The sequence below is a fragment of the Macrobrachium nipponense genome, chromosome 7 (genome assembly GCF_015104395.2).
Source record: "Macrobrachium nipponense isolate FS-2020 chromosome 7, ASM1510439v2, whole genome shotgun sequence".
Taxonomy (NCBI): domain Eukaryota; kingdom Metazoa; phylum Arthropoda; class Malacostraca; order Decapoda; family Palaemonidae; genus Macrobrachium; species Macrobrachium nipponense.
The window spans coordinates 100640219-100661951 of record NC_061109.1 but is presented as its reverse complement, the minus strand read 5'-3'; the positions used below and the strand labels follow the sequence as shown (position 1 = coordinate 100661951).

General features: G+C 38.1%; 1 long non-coding RNA gene across 2 annotated transcripts in view; it reads right to left on the bottom strand.

The window, feature by feature from the left end:
• Positions 1 to 21733, bottom strand: part of LOC135217065 (uncharacterized) — a 57666-nt gene that overhangs the window by 11344 nt on the left and 24589 nt on the right. The window lies entirely within an intron of this gene.

Genomic DNA, 21733 nt, shown 5'->3' with positions numbered 1-21733 from the left:
CATGTATGTATAGTGTGTGTGTATATATCTTCACTTTGGAAGCAGATTTTACACGTATACGTGCGAATCCACAATATAAAGAAATTCAGTATCTGAATTCCTACTGATTTCGTATTATTACTGGTGCTTGACACGATCTAATTCTCCTCACACCGTAAGAAAGTGACTCATTCCAAGTGTGACCGAGAACTCTTTCTTGACAGCTGTTCCCGTTATAGTATCTGTTTATTTGCGCATTTCAGTCTTCACCAATTACATCACTGTATATCGAATTGTATGAACACACGGCAACACTTTTCCACACTTCCGAGCTATAAAGTTAATATCGTTTATCCTAGCAATACTGTGTGTTTCATCTACTATTCAGATGCAGGCTATTTGAGAAGCCCAGTGTTCAGTCACAGGTATAGGTAATGCAAGTTAGAATGCAATAGATCTTCTAAAGAGTAACAAATCTGCATGTTTATACTTTCACTCGGTGAATGTGGAAATAGTACCGCCCTCGATTCCAGGAAAAGCAGTTTTGAAGTTTATCAAGAATCAAGGTAGTATTAGATATCGGCCCTACTACAATAGGCACTGATTTTGCATAACCACCCATTCCATTACTGTTGCATCAAAATCTGGAAATAGTCCCCCGTATTTGTTGTGACATTGTAATATTGGTCAGGGTAAATATATCTAGAAAAAGTAATCATCAACCACCAAGAATCCTTCAAGCTTAATTTCGTCAAAATCACAGGAAAACTGAGACACATAATAATGATAACATTTAAATTTATATAATAATATACTAAAATAATAATAATAAGATAATAATAATAATAATAATAATAATATTAATAATAATAATCCTCATCATCATCATCATCATCATCTTGTGAAAAAATTCATTGACAGTATATATATATATATATATATATATATATATATATATATATATATATATATATATATATATATATATATATATAAGAGAGAGAGAGAGAGAGAGTCTTTGAACCAACCGGTAGTTCTTCCCACCCTGGAATACCTTCTTGGTCTCGAAGAGCTGAGGAAGGAATCCCGCACCTCTAGCTTGTTGAACATATGGTATGTTACAACTGCTGACTTATGGGCACGAAATAATGAGTTTTCACCATTATTCATATAAAGGCTTGGATGAACGAATAGTGTCGGAGACAATAAAACTGCTCATAAAAACCAACGAGTTTGTTTAATTGTCCCTCTCTCCCCTTGTCTAACTCTGAGAGGGGTCCTGGGGGTGGTGTGACATGCATCTAACAATCTACAAACAATGAAACATGGTGCTTCTATCATGTAGACTCACCTGCATGACTCTCCAGTCCAGCATGTGACAGCTTGCTACCCACCTTTCCTCCTTAAAAGAAGAGAAAGTTAAAAGAGAAAAGGAAGGCGACCAGTCATTCACACACATTCTCTCCCGCTAACCGATCTCCTTAGACGAGATACTATATGTTCCTTTAGGGGAGTCAGATGAAATTGACAACTTGTTGAGCAGCCACCACAGGGCCCAAGGAAAACGTGTCCAAGAACTGGTGGGCAATGTCCCAAAGGTAAAATGATGTGAACGTGGTCTGGCATGACCACACCACTGCTTGTAATGCCTGTTGAACTGACAGATTCATCCAGAATGTGCGAGGCGGCAATACCCCTAGTCTCATGAGCTCTCATCCTGACCTTTTTCCCGTTTATGGCCGCATGATTGTCTCACGAAGCGAGAAAGCGATCATATTTTTGGACATCTCTTTATTGGTCAAGTTGATACTAACGAAAAGGCCTCGACAGTCGGCCTGCGATGCCAAATTCTCTTTAGCTCGTACTACATCACTCTAACTGGACAAAATAGCATCTCATCCTGATCACCACCTACAAAGTTCTCTAAGGAGGGGATAGAAAATGACTTGAATCTGGTGTCGTGGACTGAGGGATTCTGAGTCTTTACTAGGAATTCCAGGACAAACTCGATTTAAGAGATCCCCATCCCCTCGAGCGCTTAGCATTGAAGGAAACGCCATGAAGCTCGCCTAATCTACCGAATCCAGGGCAAGCAAGAAAATAGTCATGAAGGTCAGATCGTAGTCTTATGACTCTCTCAACGGCTCAAGGGGGTTGAGTTCCCTGGGTGGGCAATACTTCGAAGTTTCTCAAAAGCAGAGAGATCTCCCACTAGGATGAGCGATTTGGCCCCTTCAACCTGAGGACTTGGCAAAGGGAAGCTCTACAGCCCTTAATGACCACAAGTGAGAGAAGCTTCTCTCAGTGAAGATAGAAGAGGAAATCCACTACCTGCTGAAGAGCAGCTCTGACTGGAAGAGATACCCTGTCGATGACAAAACTACAGAAGATGGCCCATTTCCCCTGGTACACAGCCACTGAGGATTTCCTCAGATATCAAGAAATCTCCTTCACTGTGCAGCAAGAAAAGCCTCTCACTCACAGGCGAACCAGATAGTCGCCAGGCGTGAAGTGTCAACCCTTCCACAGCCTGGTGATGCCTCTCTCTTCTCTTTGTGCAGCTGGCACAACAGGTTGTGCCAAGAGGGAATCTCTCTCGGCACCTTGGATAACAAAGCTGGTAGATCCAGCTAGCACTCGGCAAGTGGCCACTTAGGAGCCACCAGAGTCAACTTGAGATTTGGAGTGATTATGACCCTGTTGATCACCCAGTGAGTCAGACAGAACAGAGGGAAGGCACATGCTTGTAGGTTGTAGCATGGGTGTTGGAACGTGTCTCCCTTCCCACCTCCTCCCCCCAGGTCCAGTACAATCAAGCAAAATACTGGTAACTTCCTGTTGTACTGGGTTGCAAAAAGATCTATTCTAAATCTGCTGAATGTGTTACCACCCACTTGTACACTTGCACAGCAACTTGTGCAGCTGAAAGGAAACTATCCCTCCTTGCGTGTTGATGTGTGCCACTACTGTGGTGTTGTCACTCATCAACAACATCACACCTGACAGGTGTGTGTCCCATCCCTTGGTATCTTAAATAGTTGCATGACTTTATGGACACCCTGTATATATATACATATATATATATATATATTCTCCATTTTGCCACTCAGCTTAACATAAATCTTACAAATGAACAATCGCAAGGCATCTCTTTCTCTCTCTCTTGCCGATCTGTGCATCCCTCTCGTCGACTGTTCTGTGGCCTGCCTGTCTTTCAGAATTTGCACTGCCGGCGCCAGTTCCCAAAAGCTGAGAATAAATTCAGAAGCCGCTGGAGGAACACGAAGTTAATAAAAGAGGTCACAGAAAAAGCTATGCTCTCAGAAGCTCCACGCATCCAGTGCAGTCAGCAACTTCTTATTTGCTGAGCTGTCCTTATCCTTTGTGCTTCCACGTGGCTGCAAGCTAGACCCTACCTAACAACCTAACAGCATCTGAGTGCATCTCCCTTTATTTTATTCATTGGTGCCCTTTAAGAAGCGGAGACCAGCAATCAAAGACAGTAAGTACAGGTGTAGTGTGGCAGTCACTTTCATCTCCTTACTGTATTTTTCATCTCTGTGTTCTGTGCAAACGTTTATAGCTATCCCTTGTCATCCCACCACAGCTGTGCTCTCTTGTTCTATGAAGATAATTTAATTTAAGCATGGTGGTTCCCTTGTATGTGATTTACTATACTCTGTTTTTTTACATCTGTCCACCCGCCTGTAGTGTTTTCTTATGGTAACACTGCGTCCCGGGCTTTAGATAGTTACATTTAGCTTACATTCAACAATAATAACAATATCCTATTTCGAATATTAACTTATTAACTGTGTAATTCACATACAGTACATTGTTAAAACACTTTTCAGTTCCAAATGTACACCCAGATATCCTTTTATTTACCTAAAACTTACACATAGCGAACCTATCTAAAGCCCGGGACGCAGTGTTACCATACGCAAACACCACAGGCGGGTGGACAGATGGAAAAAAACAGAGTATAGTGCTCATTGCTTGAGTGACCTCTCGATATTAGCAGTTGCTAAGAGAAATTACCATGGGAGATAGCATAAGTCGGTCTCTGCGTTTCACACCCTCCCATTCAATACAATAACTTTCTGTGAAGCAATTCAGTCACTTCTTGCCCTTTGAGGGAATTCTGGGAATATAAGATTTGCATTAAGCAAGCCTGGAGATTTGGCGACATCACCACATTTGATCTGTTCTTTGTGTGTCCCACATTTGTTTATAGAGCAATACCTTGTTCCAGGTATCCTATCGCCTTCATCCCTGCTGTGAGAGATGGACTTCTTTATCCATAAATGCTCTGCAAGTCCTCAGCCGGTGTCGGCAACCAGATCACGTGATTCCAGGTGCTAAATATATTCCTTTTAAATTTAATCCTTCGAGTTTCCCTTGAAATCTAATTTCGACCTTAGCCGTAAATTCTGAACATGAACTGGACCTTATCTCAGCCTCCTTTTGATAATGTTTGATGTGTTTAACCCCTGTGCAAAGTAAAAGAGGCCTAGATCCATGTTAATATATATATTATATATATATATAGATATATATTTATATATATAATATATATATATTTAACATTTATTTTTCATAGTTTATTTAGTATAAGTTGTACTCGTGGCATTATGCACATGGCCAAGTATATATATCATATGCACTGAAAAAATGACAACATATAAATGAAAATCTTCGTTTAAAGTTTAAACTTTTATTAAATATATATATATATATATATATATATATATATATATATATAATATATATATATATATATATATATACTATATATGTGTATATATACATATGTATATATATATACATTTACACATATGCACATATGTATGTTGTTTTATATATATATATATATATATATATATATATATATATATACACTTATTCATTCATTTATTCATTTATCTCTTAGTTTAGTTCCTGTGATACGTTTGCTACATTGAGTCCCTTGGTGTTATTTTTCTTACATTTGGTATATAGTATATGGCTTTTTTTTATACAATTGGTACATTTTGCCCATTAGATACATCTATAAATGAGTATATTTGTAATATCAAGTAGAGTTGGTTACATATTGTACTTCGGTACATTTTGTGCAATGGATATATTGGGTAACTTAGGTGTAATTTGTCCACTCAGCATGTTTTGTTAATCTGACTCTTTGAGCATAATTGACATATTACATTTTGTTGCATTTTGTCAGACGAGTACAATTTGTCAACTGGGTATATTTTATAGTTGGTGCATTTGCTGCTAGTTTGTGTACATTTAGTTAAATTTGTTATGTTGGGTATTGTTTATGTTCTTAGCTTCTGTACAGTAAACAGATTTGGTATGCTGACTACATTTTGCCATCTGGGTACATTTGTTACACTTTTAAAGCCATGGATAAGCTTTATTCATCAGGTGTCTTTTGTGTAACATACTCATACAATATCTGCATTTTGTCAACTAGACATACATTATACTTTGGTGGCCTATAATCAGTACATTGGGTACATTCGGTATATTAGGATGCAGCTCGTGTAGAAATGATAAGTTTTCCACTTGAGTCTATTTTGAGCATTGATTATATTTTCTTCAATGTGCAGTAAACGACAACAGGCAGGGCAGCGTAGGTTACGGTTTCTGATCAATTCGTCAGGCTTCCTCCTCCACCAGTCTCCATTTCACAAGTTGTATGACCAACCCGGTGGCATATTCCCGAAAAAAAAAAAGCGGAACACCATATCTTTAAAACTAACCATAGAATCTTCTTGAAAATAACCCCTTAATGTTTCCCACACCTAATGAATATCCATGGAAACTTATCGAACGCAGGGGCATGGCAAAAAACCTGCGGCTGATGCAATACTATACATCTCCTCGGCTCTTACAATAATTTTGAGTTGCTTGGCACTTCAGGCCTCAGAGTCCTGGCATGCAGGTGACTCGTCTCATAGTACTACTGTGTCATCAGAATATTTAATCGATTCAGTCATTTCAGCTGTTATCTAAAGAGCCCTCTGATTTAATTAATCTATCAAGTGATCTTTTCGATGACAGACTAAAGGTTATCAGGGGAGATTAAGCATATCGCCATTGCAGCCTATTTTTTGTCAACAGATATCTTCGTGCATTGAACCTTTACCCCATAACATCATTATGTTGCTTCACTTGCATGAAGAGGATAAAAGGTTTAAAAGAGAACAGTCACTGAAGGAGATATGGCCGAATGACGTCATGCTCTTAAAGCTGAGCGATGAGGCCATCGTCCTTCCTCCAGCTCTGGTGAGAAATCAGATCTAGAAAGATTGGACTGTGGCATTGCAAGTCAAGTACATATTCTAAATAGGGAATGACGTCATTCTTAGAAAGAAAATGGCAATGAACATGAGGTGACTTCAGCCTTATCAGGGCGAGCGTATAGTCGAGAAGTCGGAGCAAATATATTAGACGCAAAAAGCTGTTCATTCAACAGCGAGCGACAAGCATTTGAATCCCACTAAGAAAATACAAATAAAATAAAGCGCATCGATATTATTCTAGAAATCCAGATCTCAACCGTTTACGAATAAGTACCGGCGTGTCAACAATGAAGTGACTGGAAAACGAGTGTTGGTGTGCCCTGCAGTTAAAGCCAACCTAATTTAAGCACGGTTTACACGCTACGATAAATTGTAGCGATTTGTTGAACACTGAGATAGTAACGATCTATTGGATGATTGAAAGAGCGTTTACATGCAACGATTTTTAATCCAATATTTTTAGTCTTTACTTGACCGTCATGGAAGAAACAAGAGGCGGAAACACTGATAGGAACAAAAAGGACCTGGCCTATGTAGAACTTGTGAAGAAATACAGAGAGTTTGATCCTTTAGCTGAAAGAAACACTGTTGTCAAAAAAATAAAGAGTATTCGTGGGACTTTATCTTCCACAAACACGGAAAACTCCGATAAAGTTCAATGAATTCGCTTAAGAACTCATGAGGAGTTTGCTTAGAATTCGCCATCACTGTGTATCAAGTTTATATTTCGAATTAGCTCTTGCGCACCAGGACTTCACACTTCAGCAGTCAATCTGAAAATGAGCTAGATTGTAACGATATCTTGGAACCTTGTTTACACATTCAAACTTGTCGTTACTATGCATATAGATTTGAGCCTGCTGGCACCAACCACTCAATCCAATTCCAACACCAATAAATCGCTACGATCTCCTGTTTACACGTAACGACAAATTGTAACAACCTTTTCATTACAATAAATCGCTACAATTTATCGTAGCGTGTAAACCGTGCTTTTAAAGTTTCCACATACCTGGTCAGGGAGATCTTTTCTTCACTCCTTCAATTATGCTTTGCCAAACTAATCATACGTTGCTAATTGTGGCACCGGGTCGTTTCAGATGCAATGTTAAATTGAATATAGAATTTAGGCCAAAAGCCAAGCACTGGGACCTATGAAGTCATTCAGCCCAGGAACGGAAATTGACAGTAAAAAGTTTGATAGGAAAACCTCAAAGAAGTTGCATTGTGAATCAATCGTTAGGAGAGGGTAGAAAGTAAGATGGAAGAGAGAATATGAAAGGAGGTACAGCAAAAGGAACGAAAGGCGTTGCAGCTAAGGACCAAAGGCAAGCTGCAAAGAACCGTAAGTAACGCCCACAGCCCGTAGCCTCCGCGCCACGGTTGCAAATTCCCGAGATGTTTACTATATGCACCAGCACCGAATTTTTGTCATGCCCTAAGGTTTGGATAGATTAGATTGGATTATTGTATCATTCCCTTAATTGGACGTGGGAAACATAATGAGATTATTTTCAAGAAGATTCTACGGTTAGCTTTTAAGATATGGTTTCCGGCTTGTTTCAGGAAGGTCCCGCGATAAGTCACAGTTACGGGCATACACAAATGCCACAAGGGTCTTCTTCCGCTCTCAATGCTTTCCATTTCGCTTTGTGAGAGGACGTACTCTCTGAATCGAGATATTTCCCTTTCGTTGGCTTTCCACGCGCTACTTATCAACATTTGCCATTCACATTTCATTTCAATTTTACTGGGCCCCTTTCTCTCCTCTCTAACTTCCTATTCAATACCAATACTAATAATAGAGGGGAAAAAATCAGCAAAATAAGAGAGTTCTTAATGGAAATTCTTATCAATTCATGTTCGATGCTTTAATTTTCAATATTCTCTGTATCATATTTTTTTTTCTTTTTTAAAGTGACTGTTCGTTACACGTGAGTGATAATAACGATAAATAGACATATGCCACATTTCCCATGGCAATTTGTAAAGTCAACCATGGCACAGAAAATTCTGGCTGTCTCAAAAGTCAGTGTCACAGAAGGCAATAAATATGTGAAATTTTGTGTGAGATTTTGAAGTTATTAGAGATCAATTTTAATTGGGGGAACATTAGATGCCTTCCTGATTTAGAAATGGTATGAATAGCTGTGGGAAAGGTGAGATTTAAATATTAATAATAATAATAATAAAATAATAATAATAATAATAATTAATAATAATAAGAATAAGATCTAATTAAAATTAATTAATTAATTAATTATAATAATTAATTAATTAATTAATTATTGTTATTATTAATTTATTACTATTAATTATTATTATTGGCCAAATTCCACAGGTCCTCCAATTCGACTGGGTGGTATTCTATAGTGTGGGGTTTTCCATTGCAATCCTGGCCCTCCTTAGGAGTCCATCACTTTCTTACTATGTGCCGCCGTTTCTATTCATATTGAGTCCTGGGCTTACTTCAGCGTCCTAGTTTTTTATTTTAAATTCCTATGATTATGGGTAAAGAATTCCACTGGCATATCCCATACCTTCTTAAATTTCCCCTAATTTTTCAGATCTTGATACTTATCCATATTTTCTCTCTCTTTCTTATTATTATTATTATTATTAATTATTCTTATTATTATTATTATTTAATTGATTATTATTAATTATTAATCTCCAAAGCAAAAACGACCCCTGGAAAAAACTAAGTCTTTCTTGTAGTGCTTTTGCTTCCTGATATATTTCCTGATCTCCAGCTACTAAGCCATCTCATTTTGCCTTTCACTATGATTCCACCTTGGAACTCCCTAATTTCGCTCATGTAGTAACTCTGATCGTGTGCAGTTCCAGGCTCTGTTTCATTTGCCGATGTAGACTTCCACTCCCTTCTAATTCAAAAGAACCTACGTCGGATATCATTGCTCCTAAATATATATATATATATATATATATATATATATATATATATATATACATATATATATATATATATATATATATATATATATATATATAAATAGAGGTGATTATAGTGATGTAGACGAAAATTAACAATTTCACTGTAGCGACTGTGAACTTAAACGGCACTGTCTTGATCATCTTTCAATCGAACTCAAGTCACGATAACTTCAGGACGGTAACCACAAAACAATATTTCAATAAAGGAAAGCTCAGATGCGATCATTCTCTAATGAGAAAGCGAAATGTAACGTAAAATTTAACTACTAAACGTGTCCCTCTTAGGACAGAGGATATTTATATTATAAACAATAGATACATAAGACTGACAAGCGTAAAGAGTTAGAAGGTCATCGCAGAAAACCGACTAAGACACATTTAAAGAAAAAATACAAAATGAAGCTTGCAAGAGCAAAATGAAAAGTCGTTATAACTATGAAACTTTTCTCCCATTATGTTTTTGCGTTTCTTCCCTTTGGGGATCGTAGCCAAATAAATACGTTTCATTTTAAAAGAATTTGTTCCTGTCAATTTCTGCTACTGATCACGTTTACCAAATTGGATCACATTCAAGGCAAAAAAGGCGGTACAACAAGAAACAAACGAAGGACAACTTCAAACAAAGGAGCTTTCGCAAGTGACTGTGTGTGTCGGCGGTCGGAAAATAAAATACTAGGGATTTCTATTTTCGTATACTTTTTATGAGACCCAGATTATTGCTGAAATTTGACCAGATGCACCGGATGATAAGCTGTTTGTCCTCTCTGAGTAAGGGTCGTCTGTTTCATTGACCACAAGACATTATCGCTACAGTTCGATAGTTCGATTGATATAAAGTGACGCAGAATCAAAACACGAATGGTCCACTTTTGTTACGAACAATTGCAAATACAGAAAGAACTGGTTTACTAGAGTAAAAAGAATAAAATTTCGTTACTCTACATTGGAACGATCATTATACAAAATTGAAATGACGGCTTTATCTTGGCGATAACGACTCTTGGAACAAAGTTATTAATAAAGAGTCACCAGACTTTCAAGGTGACTTTCGTGGGTTTTTCGGCTGTCCTCTCCACCCTCCCTACGCGTGAGTTCGTTAACGTTTTCTACTGCGTCATCGCAGGAGATTGAGTTTTTCTTCATCTTTTTGACCAAAGTCCCAAAGAAAAAGCTTCAGTATTTAAAAAAAAGGCATCACGCCACTATGAACGAGATAAAAACTCGAGAAAAAACAAACGGAAAAAATGAGAGTTGCCCAGGCGTGACGATTATGTGAAGGTCAAAATCTAATGAGATATGAGGAACACAGTGATGAGTCAGTTATTCATCTTGGAAAAAAAAGAGAGAAAGAAAAAAAATATAGAAATGACTGACAAGAACCGGCTTCCAAACGCTTGTTTTTAAAATGAGAATGACAAAAACCTTGGATGGTTTCACTTAAGAAAATGCGAGACCGAGGGACTCCCAAAAAAACTCTGTTCTCAAATCAGTTCTTATTGTTTCCTTCCTGACCAACGTGACGACACACGTACAGATCCTTTATTCGGTCCCTCTGTAGTCTCCTTAGGTACATTATTTTTTACTTCAAGTACAAAAAGACAAGTAAAAAATAAGTTATTCTTTCATGTGGCCAAAATCAAAGTGAACCAGGCTTGTGCTGTGTCCATCAAATTTCAGGAAACGGCAAAGGTATTCTGACCAAAGTCAAAAGCTCCAATCTTTCTTTCAAGCACATGAGGTCACCGCAGATTGTCAACTTTCATTAATGAAAAAAATTTCTCGTGTAACACTGCCTTATCAAACTCAGGTGTTGCCATGTGAAAATATTACTATTATATAGCAGATCGCACTCATCTGGAGGTCAATTATTCAGCCAGATAAGAACTAATCAACAGATTTTCCTTAGATTTTGCTTGTCAGATTTATATACCAACATCTTTTTCCATGATGATTTTTCCACTTTTTCGGACAAAATATCGGGTTAGGAATAGATAAAGGAAAATCGTCCGATGTGCAATGATATTTAGCTAGCTTATTTTCTTTATTTATAACCAAATATATAGATACACTTTACAAAACAACATGCAATACGGCAGATTACACTACTGGATAAAAATGAGCAACCTCTTTCTTTTTCAGTTTTTCAAACCCATTATTCAACACAGTCTTTAACATACATCGTGCACAAAAAAAATCCTACATATATAAAACCACCTTTCTTGAAATACATTTTCTCTGTCACTTATCTGAGTGAGCTGGCCCTGTGCTTACTTCAAGAGGGCGATCAAGAAAAAGTAAATGAAACAGTTTGGTTTGATTAGGAGTTGAAAATGCATTAAAATTTCAATAAGCTTTTATTTTAAATTTCTTAAACTCTTTTACTGCTGGTAAACATTGTGAATTTTGTCTATATTTTATTTCAAAATGTACAAGAAGTTACTGAGTTTTGCAGATTGTAGCACATGCCATGACTGCCAATGCAGCTTCTGCAATTTCCAGTCAAAACATCCCCTACGACTTTCAGTCAAAATATCCCACTACGAAAAATTTCCACCCATAAAGTGTACTATGCCTTTTTCAAGCAAAACCTCCACTAGCTTGAAAAGCTGTTGCCTGACACTCAGTCAAAATGTCCATGATCCATCTACAGAAATGTTCCCCGCCACAATCATTCAGATCTCCCTTCTACTAAGATTTCCACACAACTTTCATTCAAAGAGTTCTCTTGGCAAAGTATCCCTCTGCCAAAAGACCCCACATGACTTTCAGACATAGGATCCCAGTCAACATCCAGTCAAAATTGCTGCTGTTAAAAAGTCCCTCAGCCAATAGCCAATGCTTCTCACGCAATTTTCAGTCAAAACATTCAACTGCCAATAGATTTCATACAACTTTCTGTCAAAATGTTAATTTACCAATGCATCCCTTATAACTCTCATACAAAACGTCCATATGCCAATGCATCTCGTGTAATTTTCAGTCAAAACTTTTATCTGCCAATGCATCCCGGCAAATTTCAGTCAAAACTTTCATTGCGTATGAAACTTTCATGCTAACTTCAATGCAAAACTTTCATCTTTTATCTGCTAATGCATCCCAGGTAATTTCAACAAAACTTTCATTGCAATGCACCCAGGTAAACTTTCAGTCAAAACTTTTATGCCAATGCATCCCAGCAACTTTCAATCAAAACATCTGCCAATTGCATCCCAGGTAACTTTCAATCAAAACTTTCATCTGCCAATGCATCCCAGGTAACTTTCAGTCAAAACTTTCATCTGCCAATGCATCCCAGGCAACTTTCAGTCAAAACTTTTATCTGCCAATGCATCCCAGGTAACTTTCAGTCAAAACTTTCATCTGCCAATGCATCCCAGGCAACTTTCAGTCAAAGTGTCCCATCCCTCTTCCAATGCATTCCATGGCACTTTCAAATGAAACCTTCCCTCTCCTCTGCCAGTGCATCCCACGTAACTGTCAATCAAAAACATCCCTCTACTAAAGCATCCCATTCTCTTTCAGTCGACCTGTCCCTCTGTCAATGCACCCTTCCTTTTCAAGCTGTTTTCAAGAAATCAATGACACTTACTGGGTCAGTTACTTGCTATGAGTCAATACTGAGAGAAGCTTCAACAGGAAAAAAGTATATTCTTTTAACCTAGATTTTTTTTATTTACGTGGCTAGGAACCAATTGGTTACTTAGCAACGAGACCTACAGCTTATTGTGGGATCCGAACTACATTATATTGAGAAATGGATTTCAAATCACCAGCAATAAATTCCTCTGGTTCCGCATTGGCAGCAGCAGGGGCGAGCTCGGCCTACCAGATTGACAGGCGGGTATGCAACTCACTCGTCCAATGAGGAACTAGTTTCAGGAGAATTAATTACACTTTGATAATTTAAGGTACTTACAAACCACCCAATGCTACTGTAATCAATGTGTACACCATTAGTGAAAAAAAGAAATACTAAGAATTCAATTGCATTCAGGTAATGGAATGTTCACCGGTGTCCATTACATGTACCCCTAACCGGCTTGCTTGTCCAATTAGGTAGCGAATGTCGAAAAAGAGGAAATCTAGGAAAGAATCATTACTCAAACTTTGTGATATCAATCTAACGCATTCACTTCTCATGATCCTCATCTTCAAATGACTGACAGATATGCTGAGCAACTATTTTCAACACATCTATCTCTGACTGGTGCAACAAAGAAAAGAAGCGTAAAAAGAGCATGAGAGCAATTTGTAGTTAAAATCCTGCTGTAGGTCTAGCGCAAGTGGCAGCCAACGAGCAATAGTGTCCGAATATCCATCCATGAACAAATCGACACTGCAGTAAAAGGTGTCACAACCACATTTGAAACTTACCATATGTGTCCTTTTCAGATTGGAAACACATCAACGAACATAAGTGGAGCACAGATCATTGCCAGATGCAGCACTAGTTAGGGCTATACCAATCAGTTGCTGACTTGTATTTATCATGTCTGCTGTGTATTCTGTAAGTTACCAATGTGTGTTTGTGACATTTTAATGCACCCAATGAGCATAGGAAAGTCGTATTTCATTCTCGATATTGTGGCAATGGAAAAAGATAATATCAAAGCAAGCCCAGAAAAAAAATTAGAAGAATAAAGACGAAATGATGCAATGGCAATCTAAAATAGTAAAAAGTGTTAAGAAAGATCTCCAGATTGGTGGCAGGAAAGGCAAAGTTAGATCAAAATTCTAAGCAGAAGTATTATTTGAAACTACTCACCAGTTTGATACTTCATATGCTAGGTAATACTTTTCATTTTGACAGGTACTATTCGTCTCAACAAGAAATACTACAAAACACCAGACCAAAACCGCATTTGCAAAGCATTCACTTTACGAAGCTCAAGATTCAAATGTACAAATTTCAGGCAGAAAAGTTTAAAGATTTATTCCTCTGAACTAACATAAAATACGTAGGTAAATTAACTTGAAACTGTAGCCAGCAAAACATGCAAAATTTTTCACATTATCATTCAACGAATAAAATGATACATGGCAAATGATTTGATGACAAGGAGATGATGGCTGTTTTCATCAATATGCAAAGTACAAAGTACAGTGGTCAATGGTGTGAGGTCTCATACAACTTTGACTGTGATGTTATAAAACAGATAAGATTAAGTTTTATAAAAAGTAAAAGACTATCTGAATTTTCAGTGATGCGCATTCTTACTAAACCGAGATTACCAAATGAACAATGGGTCGGATCAATACTGTCAATACGTCATTCACAAACCCAGTAGATCCAACTCAGGAGCTTTATAATTAGACATTCCACATTTCCTAAAAAAAAGTATTTTAAAAAATTAGTTACTGCTGATTATTTCTTTGGAAGAAAGGAATAATTTTTGTGGCTGCATTGAACAATTTCTCACTTTATGTCATATTGGCCCTAACTTTTTCCAACGTAGATTGCTGATACATATTTTAAGCCTTCAAATCATTTTTGAGATCCAAGAATTCCTCCTAAATATCCTCCACAATGCTATGAACACTGAACATCTGTTATTGATGAAAGATCATCTACCCCTTGTCCTTTCCACCTCTAGAAATTAATGTTGACATTCAATTTGCAACTTTCGTAAGTGATCATGAATTTGCATCGGAATGACTTCCTTTTCCCCCAACTCGGCATCCACACATGGAAAATGAACCAAGTTCAAACTTTGACTCTTCCAGTCCAGAGTTCTAATTTTTCAAGTAACTTTGGTGGTGCCTATGTGAGAGGACAGATTTGCACCTTTCCCTTGCAGCTGAAAATTCAATGTTTTCAAGATTCCAAAATTATCTACAATATCCAGTTGTATTTCTAACAGTGGTAGCATATTCTTTAATACCCTCTTTCCCTTGAGACCGCAAAAATTAAACCAATTCTTCTTCAAGTTCACAACTTCTTGTGACAACTTTCCCTGCTGACAACCACTGTACAGAAGTGCAGAGGAGCAAAACCTCTAAGTCCTGGTATAATTTTCTGAGCTGTCATTGTTCACTGCTGATGGTCTGAAGTATGTAACTACCTTCACCAATCCTTTGAAAATGGTCTTCAGGTGATTAGGCAGTGTTTCTGATGCCAGTGCCTCTGTGAATGACGCAACCAACGCCATTTACTGAAGGAGCACGCTACTCCACCAATGCTTGGAAGCCTGATCTGAAGCCTGGCATTGCAGATGCATCATCAATAGTAACACCCACCAAATTGATACAATCCAGATCATTCTCTTCTAAGAAACTGTTAACAATTTCTAATATATCCTAAGCCCTCATAGTGGTGTCAAGATTCTTACAAAGGAGAAACTCAACCTGCAATGTGCAAATACCAAAGTTGAGAGAACAGTGACGTATTAGTTTATTCATCCAGCTGTATGACAGACAATATAGGTTTCTTTACTTCGTCCACAGCTTGTTCACTGACGTTTTGTTGGATCTCATTTATTCGTCTCAATACTGTCTCATTGGAAAGACACGTCATTTTGCATCCATGCTGCGCCCTTATCAAAAACAAGACGCAATTTCTTTTGCACAAAGTAGCACAAGTTTCTTTACAATTGCATGAGGCTTTTGGGGCTGTACGACCTTGTATGCAACAACGGAGGAAGCACACACTGCATTAATGATCTTTTCATAGAATGCACCTATTGAGTGAAGACACTGCTGTTTGAGAGGTGATACCTGATGCTCCAAATAATCTTTATCCTTTGCAACAAATGAGGCTGACACTTTTTCTTGTCAAGTGTAGCCAAATTTAATGTATTGCTCTGAAGATCTTATGCTTAACAATTCTTTCCTGCCTGCCAATGCTAATTATCTAGATCTGTTTATAACGCAACAAAATATATTATTCGTTGAATGTGGCAGGGATAAAGGCAAAATAGAAAACATATAAGACAACAATAAAACACCATGACTGTCATAGATAGCATAACCAGCATAACACAGCACGCAACAGTATAACAATATTTGACTCTTCCTCCCTGCCTCTTTTTGGATCTCTACATTAAAAAGCATCAAACGAAATCTAATGACACACCTGTTAAACAGCACTAAGAAGACTGGCGGAACCAATCAGTTCAACAGATCGGTATCTCCTGCGCTAAACAATGTTGTGTGTAGCAGCACATCAGCTAACAGGATCTGACCAAGATGGCCCAGCTTCTCAACTAGTAAATTATGTACACTTGCAAATAGAACATGCGTATCCAGGCTTACTCCGAATGGCTTCAAACAAAGTAACAATATATATATATGTGTGTGTGTGTGTGTGTGTATTTATGTATATATATGTATATATATGTGTGTGTGTCTGTGTGTGTGTGTACAGCGAAGGGAAGACTGAGTTCAGTGAGGTGCCAAGTGTTTTGAAACCTCAAAAATGCCTGGATAAAAATTTTGGATCACTGGTGTAATAGGCAGAGGCCTGGCTACAACCTGAAGACTGGCATTAACAAAATGAATGTCCAGTTATTTATTTGTGTAAAAATAACTTTTTTGTAGTGCATTCTCAATCACTTTAAAAATGCATGTAACATTCTCCAGTTTATTACCAAAAATAGGGAACATATTCTGGATCACCCAGTCGCAGCGTTGCCAATTGGTTTGTGTTTACCATCCAAACTTGGGATAAGACTTACACAAAACCGTGGAAATAAGTGAATTTAGCGCATCTTTTTGTAATATATATACAAATGTTATAGCAATTTTATCATTATTTTATCACTATGACATCTATAATTTATGGAAACAGTTTGTAAAGGCATCGGCGTATGTATCAAGTTCCACTAAATTGGCAACGATGCCCAGACGACTACTGCTGGTGGACCACTGATCTAAACCTTCTGACAGATCGTCAGGACGATCACGTATGGCATAAAATCCGACTGATACTTTTACACTTCAGTTTTCTAAGCCTCACAGTTGCAGGCATTTCTGCAAAAGAAAAAAAAAGAAACATTGCCATTGCTACAAGAAGCTGTTTCTTCTCCATTTCTTTTGTTTGTTTGTATGGTGTTTTTACGTTGCATAGAACCAGTGGTTATTCAGCAGCGGGACCAACGGCTTTACGTGAATTCCAAACCACGTCGAGAGTGAACTTCAATCACCAGAAATACACATCTCTCACACCTCAATGGAATGGCCGAAGATCAAACTCGAGACCACCGAGTTGGCAAGCCAAGACCATACCGATCATGCCAATTCAAGCAAATGCTGTTATGATTTAGGTGTGTCATTGTCCCTGGGTGATACAGCCCTCGTTCCATCGACGGGCCAGAAGTAAAGACTCACCTCCTACACTAGCTGAAAGAGTTCTCCATTGGTAGGGGTCTATTTTGCTCTTCCTGTCGGAGAAGCCTTTCCCACCTTGAGAAGGTTGGAATAATCTTGGCATCTTTTCTTTGCCAGTGTGGGGTATGATGTAAGATGCAGTAGTAAAGCACCTATAGACAAATAACTCCCTTTAAAAGAAAAAAACATAAGCAAAGACCACAGAAACAAAAAAAGTTCAAATTGATTTCAAAGATAATACATGTAAAAACACTTGCAAATTGTCGTTATGGCTACCATAAGCCTTATTAGCTGAAATCACGAATATTGTAAGGCCATCAAGTTTTAAAAGCAAAAATGCCATTACGTGCGCTAATGTCCCAAAGATAGATTATTATTTCGACACTCTTACCTTTCAAAGGAATGGTTACTAACAGAAAATATGCTCTGGTTCTTTCTTACTGACATTGTGGAGGTCATCTGTTCAGCTCACCCCTCTCGAACAACCAGACGCAGTAAGTCCTTGACATTTAAACTATCTTATCTTTGAATAAAACGTCAGATTTTATTGCCAGGACAATTAGAAAGATCTATAAATATTTCAGTTTGACCCTCCTTGGTGTCTTAATCTTAGTGATTATGATAAGACGTAGACCATAAGTCAGTAAAACTCACTGGAGATAACTGGATATGTATTAAGAAATGCAATTTATAGTCATTACATAATGAGTATTTTCATTAAAGTGCTTCCCGATGGGACAAGCAGGAGGAAAAAGGTAATTCAATATCAAGAACATAAATAATACCTGGAAAATTCAATATCAAGAACATAAATAATACCTGGAAAACTTCGCTCAGTTTTCATTGATGATGGTGGCCAATACGAATTATGCCAGATGCGTTTGTAAAAGCATGACCTAAAAGACGCAGCACCTTGGAATTGCATTCCATTAGTTATATATAAGCAGGCCTACTTAGAGATGATGGATAGTCAAAACTTTACCAAGGCATCCATTTTAAACTTAGTCGCCGAAAGAGACTGAATAAATAAAACAATCGACAGGATTTTAGATCACTCTGATCAGTATAGCCTCTGCTTCAAAGGGAATACTATTCTAGCAGTCGAGTGACTAATTACTGCAATGAAATCCAACTACGAATGGACCCTGACTTGCTTGGTAAGGTTGATACCATGAGAGACAATCAACGCTGCAAGCTAATCGTATAAGGATAAAGTGTATTAGTGCTGAGGGAATATGAATTTAGCCGAATTGCAAACACATTTCGCGCAAGTAAGGATAAAAATGTTATTGAGTTCAATAATCATACATTACAAAAAGTTACCAGTTGACGAACATAAAAAGTGTCTTGATGTTAACTTAAAATTCAGTCTAAATTAGATCGAGAACGCCATAATTTTCTAAGACTTGTGAGGTCATGAATCAGATGTGACATTTATTCTACAAAGACTCTAGATTAAAATGATTACCTTGTTTAGCTTAATACTTTAATGGTTCTGACTTGTCAAAAGAAATAAATTTATCAACTACAAAAGAACATGGCCCTTTGCACAAATAAAATTTTCCTTTCCCGAGCTCTCCAGCTGCAGGAGAGCTCTGGCTTCTTGAAAGACTGTTGCGTGGTCGAGGAGGAACAGTCCTCTCCCATGTTTGCATGAGTGGAACTGCTCTCCCTAACTTATGTGAAAGTCGTGGGTTGACAACCGCCCACGGCCTCGCCCATCTGGCAAGGTTTGAGTCTTTGCCCAGCTGAGCAAGGGTGCCTGGGATCTCTCACCATATGCTCCTTAATTGGTCCTTAGACCAGACAGGTCATATGCCTGAGTGACTGAGATGGCCAAGGGGCTCTGGTGAGTTTCCTTAACCTGCAGCGGGAGCAACTCAGGAGGACCAAGAACCTGAGATGTCGAGACCTAGAGAGAGGTGTCCAGGAACCATCTTTTTATGGCTAAATGAAACAATTAAGAAGAAGTATGCCTCGTCCAGCAGACGGCAAAGTAGAGTGCAGACTGGCAGGTTGGTTGGGCTTCACCCCACTGTCAACAGTTAATACCTTGTCGCAACGTTTAAACTGCCGTCCCAGCTCATCTTCACAAGCTAAATCTTAATGTTAAGAGCTGTTTTACTCAGATTCTGTTTCATCAGGTGGATGTTCCAGTTTAAGACAGAGAGCACCTTTGGTTTCTTTGGCGGTAAGATGGGAATTCACTTAGCAAACCCATAACTTACAGAATGAACTGCACTTGACAATGATGTCGTCTATGATCAGACAGTAATTGATGGGATTCTCGATCATTTTTATATTGATGACTGCTTGAAGGTATCATATGATAATGTCAGTTTAGCCCAAGGAGCAAAATATAAAAAGACTTTCATGCCAAGGGTGGGATCAGTCTTGAAAAGTTTGATATTCCTAATAAAATTGTACTTGATGGCCTGCCATGTCATCAGTTGATGATATCCTTTCTGCAGTGAAAAAATGGATCTACTCTTCCTTCTTGTGAAGTTTAGGATTAGAACGAGATCTTAATTGTAACACGTTTTGCCCTTGGCAATATTGTACGAACTAGCAGAGTATTACTCAAGTTCATTGTTTCTTTGCATGAACCTTTAAGGCCCGGCCACACAGTCGAGCTTTGCTCAACGAACTCTGTTCGATGTGACGTCAAAAGCGGAGAAACAGTGCCCACTATTTCTACGCTTCTGATGTCACATCGAATCAAGTTCGTCAAGCAAAGCTCAACTTTGTGGACGGGGCCTTAGAATTAGCTGCCCCAATTGTTCTTGGGGAAAGTTAACCATCTCATCACCATTGCTTGATATATTTTCTGTCACTGTGCCTTCATCAGGTACATCAGTACGTGATGAAGGCACAAAATTATTCCTTATGTTGCCTTCCATCGAGGGTGATCACAGAGAATGCCATACAGTCACCCTCAATGTTTTATCCTTGTTGTTGTATTTTCCAAATTAATCTAATGGTTATAATTCCAGCAGTGTTTGGTCACTGCCGAGGATGGGTTGTTTGTTTGTATGGTGTTTTTACATTGCATGGAACCAGTGGTTATTCAGCAACGGGACCAACAGCTTTGAGTGACTTCTGAACCATGTCGAGAGTGAACTTCTATTACCAGAAATACCCGAGAATTGAACTCGCGGCGACCGAGGTGGCAAGCCAAGACCAAACCGACCATGCCATTGGGGATGGGTTGTGGTAGCTAATGTTCTACTTATGCTGGCTTGCTTTCTCCTTGCACGATTTGCTACACTGACTAAAATATACTTTATTACAACTCTGGACAAAATATACTTCATCACATTTTTAGTTTCATCAGTAAAGGGTACCTGGCGAGCATGTTAGTAGTGCTGAATGGGGGCTGCAGCTATGAAGTTTGCAGGCCTGCATGAAGTCCAGAGGGTGGCTATTTCGAATCGAGACTCAATAAGGGCTTTCTGACAGGAAGACTTCTGGAGAAGTGTTGTGTGCTTCTGAGGATGAGGCAGGGAAGGATTTCAGCTGACAAAAATTCCCTTGGCTAATGTTACTATGCTTTCTCTTTGCTATCTCTCAATGACCAGACCCCTCTAGACTTCAAAGAGGTATACGGGACCTCCATGATACAGTGGTGTTGGAGAAGGCCAATGTATACAGTTTTGACACAGCACTCTGGAAATGAGAGAGAAAGCTTTTGAAATTTCCAGTCTGTTATTATGTAAATCTGTCATGATTTATGAAATCACGCAAAAGAAAAGCGTGTTATGCAAAGAAAAAAAAGGGGTTCACTTCTTTTTTTCCAAAATTTATTTATACAGTATATTTTGTAACAAATATGGGAAAATAAGCTAGCAAATTGCCTTTTGTATCTATTTTTCAGTTTAAAGTGTGTTGGTTGTCGTTTATAAGCATATATGTTTACGGTTATGCAGAATTGACAAGGTACAGGGTCAGAGTTGTCGCTTTACTCCCGTAGAGTTTATCTATACCTTATCCTAATTTGACCTCTGTTCTTTTGATCTGGATAATCGGGAGATTACTGGTAAAACAGTCTTTGAATTCCCTCTGTCTGACCCGGAAGTGTGTGCTTTTAAAATATTAATATTAAATATCTTGATTTTCAACATGGGACTGTTACTTGTGAGTGCAGTATCCACCAGGCATTGTCATCA